Source organism: Anser brachyrhynchus (assembly GCF_964034855.1).
Source record: "Anser brachyrhynchus genome assembly, chromosome: 2".
Classification (NCBI taxonomy): Eukaryota; Metazoa; Chordata; class Aves; order Anseriformes; family Anatidae; genus Anser; species Anser brachyrhynchus.
The window spans coordinates 146,272,679-146,277,474 of NC_137695.1; the positions used below are offsets into that span (position 1 = coordinate 146,272,679).

At 37.7% G+C, this 4,796-nt stretch overlaps 1 long non-coding RNA gene across 1 annotated transcript; it reads left to right on the plus strand.

The window, feature by feature from the left end:
* The first annotated feature begins 2,654 nt into the window (after window positions 1-2,654).
* On the plus strand, window positions 2,655-4,551 carry LOC308188716. The gene is made up of 2 exons (XR_013945714.1): window positions 2,655-4,278; window positions 4,394-4,551. It is a non-coding gene; the product is annotated as an uncharacterized lncRNA (long non-coding RNA).
* Window positions 4,552-4,796: the final 245 nt, after the last annotated feature.

A 4,796-nucleotide genomic window follows, 5' to 3' on the forward strand; every position in this document is an offset into this window, starting at 1 on the left:
ATAGGGAATGCTTTTCTGATAAAATATATCGCTATGCCTAGATAGTCTGGCAGTAGAAGAAACAGAACAGAAATGCCACAGAAGTACTTTGCATGGGCTCATATATCCTGCATCTGGTATACAGGGTGTAATATTACTTCAGAATTTACTGGTAGCCACCAGCAATTATACCTGCATTTTCTTAGCTTACCTATAAAGTGTTTCTTGGTGTATGGATCCAATGATCTCGTGTTTCATGACTATGATCATTAAAGGAATGTGTCTTTTCAGCAACTTAGTTATGGCAGATAATAGTACCTGGTAATTTATACAACTTTATAGACATTTATATAACTGTAAAGCTTCAAATCCTAACGTCCCTGGGAGGTAATGTAGGGAAGATGAAGTAGAAAGTCTAAGTGAATTGGTGTCGCCTTTTCTAATAATCTTAAAGCACATTATAGTAAAGAATGTAATAATGGTAACCTGGCAGTACTCACCAGTCCATCTCCAGGCCCTTTTTCAAAGGAGATAACAGGATGACCATAGAAACACAGTCACCCAACAGCACAGCAACTAGCTGCAAATCTCAGGCTGCAAATCTCACATAAGCACTTAGAGCACTCAGTCACAAAGGGAAAGACAGCTGAGGAGCTGTCATCTGTTAAATCTCTGTCCTGTGAATCTCACACAGAAAAATCTCCTCAAGAAATATTCTTTTACTTGAAAAGCATATTGGAGACCTGGCATACTCCTGTGTGGCAGAGGTAAATGAGGAGCTAGAAAGGCTTCTCTTTATTATATAAAGGTAATGAAATAAAAGCTGTGGTTCTGAATCTTTCAGTACTCATTGGTAACAAGAGAAGCCCTGGAACAGCTCTTCCGTGGTGGCAGTGGTCCTACGTGTTAAGTTTGGATGTGTGTATGAATTAAGTGAGCAGTCAGGATATATATGACAAAGAAGTAAATACATTTCAGGAAACAAGAAAATTGTGCTTGCAAATTCTATGAAGAAGAGTCAGTGTACTGTGCTCTAAAATATATACATGGTTGATAGGACTCAACAGTCCAACGTAGTCTGATCTTTTTCAGTTGTTTAAACTTATATCATTTCTCCATAGCAGCTATAATCTCCATTGAGTTCCTGTTATTGACAAAAGAAACAGGCCACAATCCAGCAAAGCACTTAAACACAGCTTAGCTTTAAATATGTGAATCTGTACTGAAATCAATGAGAATACTCTCATGCTAAAAAGTAAGCACATGCTTAAGTTCTCCACTGGATCAGGGCCATAGAATAATGCAGTTTTGCCAATAAATAACTTGTCCATCAGGATAATTTCCATTGAGACTTGTGGAATTCATTTTTAAAAAGCTACTTACTGTCAAAAGACAAGGAATTTCTAATTTCTTGTTCTTGTTTCTGATCCCTCAGCTGGGTTGGTGTAACAGTGGTGTGAGATCAGAATCAGGGGTGAGGCTTCTTACAGGAGTATATTTGGCTTATAGGAGTGATTTTATGATCCAAGAGGCATTTACTGTATGTGCATTCACACAAGCAGAATCTGGAACATTTTCTTAGCTGACTTAGGAAAGTTTCCAGAAAACCGACATACAAATTAAAGCTTCTGGAAGGATAGACCTGATTCACTGCACACATTAGTCTGGGACTGTGACTAGATTTTTTTTTGCCCAGTACATATTATAAACCTTATGTTTCTGTATCAGGAAGAAAGGATAGCTTAAGCATGCCTGTCATCTGGACATATCCTTTTTCTCAAGAGCCAGATGAAAGGGCTGAAATTGATACGTTTCTTCTAGCTGTCTTAATTGATTGCCAAATATACTTACTTTTCTTTATTGCTTTACAAAAAAAAAAAATCTGTTTGCTAAACTGATGTAACATACTTTCATTTCTTATAAAAACTGAAAAGAAAGGGAGATTTTTCCAATGGCATGAAAAGGCAATTATGACTGCCAGGAAAGGGTGTAGGGAAAGCAGGAGTATGCAGTTTGGCAGAGGGGTACAGAAATTGGTATTATCACTCATCTAGAGCCAAATCTGGCATGTGATGAAGCTGTTCTCTCTGTTAATATATTAAATTTTTGCATGACTACTGGAAAGTTGTAGCAAGAGCAGTAAACTGCCAGAGAGTGACACTGGAATTATAAATCCTTTAAAGAAACATTTAGACAAAATATCCAGAGACAAGACCATAACAGGGATAATGGGCTGGTCCCACTTCAATCAATGCAATAAGATGTTAGAGAGAGTAAACACTGAAGGGGAAACTTCAGGTAAGTTCTATTTTCAGTGACACAGACTGGTGAAAAGGGAATCATTTGCAGGAACAGGTCTTTTTTGACAGTGCTCCCAGTTTGAAACACATCACAGGCAAATATTTCAAAGGCACAAATATTTCTCAGTGAATACCTTTAGCTTTCTGCTTTACAGCAAAATAGGTTTATACTCAAAATGTTAAGAATATCTCTAACAATATTAAAAAGATAAATAATTTATAATTACTGAAGCCATCTTCCTAACAACTGAAGGTATTGTGAAGTCTCATGGTAGCTACTGGGCAACCTGAAGATACAATTTTTTTATCTATAATTTATATTATAGTATAGTATAGCATAGTATAGTATAGTATAGTATATAGTAACACAATACACATAATTTATATTTTTTATGTGTTGGAAAGATAATGGAAGGAGATTTGACTAAAATGGAGGGAAATACAATTTAGAATTGCCGTGAGGACCAACCAAATGATGAACACAGGTGTATCTCTGAAGCAGGAGGAATCAGACTCCATTTCCATTCACAATTTAAGATTTCATTAAGAAACATTAAAGGACTATATTGTCCTTGTTATTTGACATTTAGATGGCAAATGATGATAATATCCTCAGGAAATATTAATCAGCTTTCTTTTGGGTAAGTGGACACTGAAATTTTCCAAGTCCAGCAGTGTCAGCAACGGAAACACTCAAATGACAAGGGGGAGCTGAAGATGGATGATGGGCTAGCCATTAGAGAAGGATCGCTGTTTGCTCTCCCTGTCTGTATTCCTGTATGTTGAAACTAAATGTTGCCCATTAGGAGTATTTGCAAATATAATCACAAAATAGCAGATTTGCAGTTTAGCTGCCTGCAGAGGTAAAGTGGTCAGACAGCTGATTTGCAGCAGTTTCAAAAAGGTTAATTAAGCTGCCCTATTATCCTGTAGATATGTAATCTCTATTTGTGAAACAGGATCTGGCTAGTCTTATGGGTGTCATGTCCTCCTGCTTCGTAGTAATCAATTAGGCCACACTGAAATGGTTTAAAGCAAGTCGTGATCAGAGGCAGTGGAGAAACAGCTCTAGTGCTGCAAAAGTAGCATCTCCTATCAAGTTTTCTCATAGGCCAACATCAGACTGTAGCTGGAATTAGGGCTGCTTGGAAAAAAACTTTACAGCCAGTCAGCAGGGACCATAACGGTTAACATGGCCACACCTGGTAATAAAACTGTGTCCGAGCACAGCCCGCTGCTGCCACAGAGAAGAATGACCCTTGGAGACTGGCTGGCAACTCCTGTTTACAAACTGTCCCCAGAGGTCCCTGTTCCTTGGTTTCTGTTGGACACCTTGTGCAAGGGACATCTGCTCAGCTCCTCCTCTCTTGTTCCCTACATCTTAACCCCATGCTGGTTTCCAACGTAAGGAATTTTTTTCCTAAGTCTTTTCCTGTTTAAAATGTTCCAAACTGTGATACTGAACTGCACAGGGAATTGAAGCCTCAGCTCCCCCTGTGCCTGGTGCGCAGCCCAGTCAACAGGTCACACGTTCTCTTCAAGCCTGATGAATTTTTTAAATTGTTTTGCTTTGTGCAACATGAGAAACTGCCAAACACCTACTATAAAAAATCTGGCAGCTCAAGCACTCAACTGACACGTGTAAAAACCCTGTGAATGGTTTTTGTTCATGCAGTGTTAAGATCAGCAGAGAAAATATCTGAATTTGCATCCTCTAGGCCATGCCTGTGTACTGAATATTGGGCTATTGACAACTACTGGATGAATTCCTTTTCATTTTGACAAGAAATAATGGGCGACACACCATTTACCCAGCTTAGTTCTTGATAGTATATATATATTTCTCATAAAGTGTTTTTTCTTTAAGCATGAAAAAAATTCAGAAATATCACACGTAAAATTCCAAGAATGGTCTCTTCCTGAGGAGCAACATACATGTGTACAGAAAAGCTTACAAGGCCTGCAAAGGAGAGGACTGCAATCTGGATACTTCTGTCATGTAAGACTTGAAGAGTATTTTACAGGAATTGTGTGTGGTACTGCACCTATCATTAGAGCAACAGAAGTTCTCAATGGGCAAATTTGTCTTCTTTTGTAAACTTATGCACATGTAGCAGACGGCGTGTTAACAGAAGTTCTGCTGAAGATATTGAAGATGGAACAGAATTCAGTTTCTCTTTCTACTATCAGTTCCGCACAACTAGAAGAAGAGAGAAAAATTAAAAATTACTCTTTGGTAATACAAAAAATGTTGAGATCATTCATTATACAATCTATAGATTTGCTAATGAGAATTCCATTTAACATTTTAACAGAGCTACTTCTTACAATCAAACTACAGTTACATGAGCTTATAAAATACCTATTATTATGGACCACTCCTACAGAATAGAGAGACTTTACTAGAAAGAGGTTCGTTATTTTCTTCTAGCGAGTTGGAAAAAGAGCAGGTGGGGTTTCTTTGTGTTTTTGTTGTTGCTGTTGTTTATTTGTTTGTTTTGCTAAAATGTCTAGAAG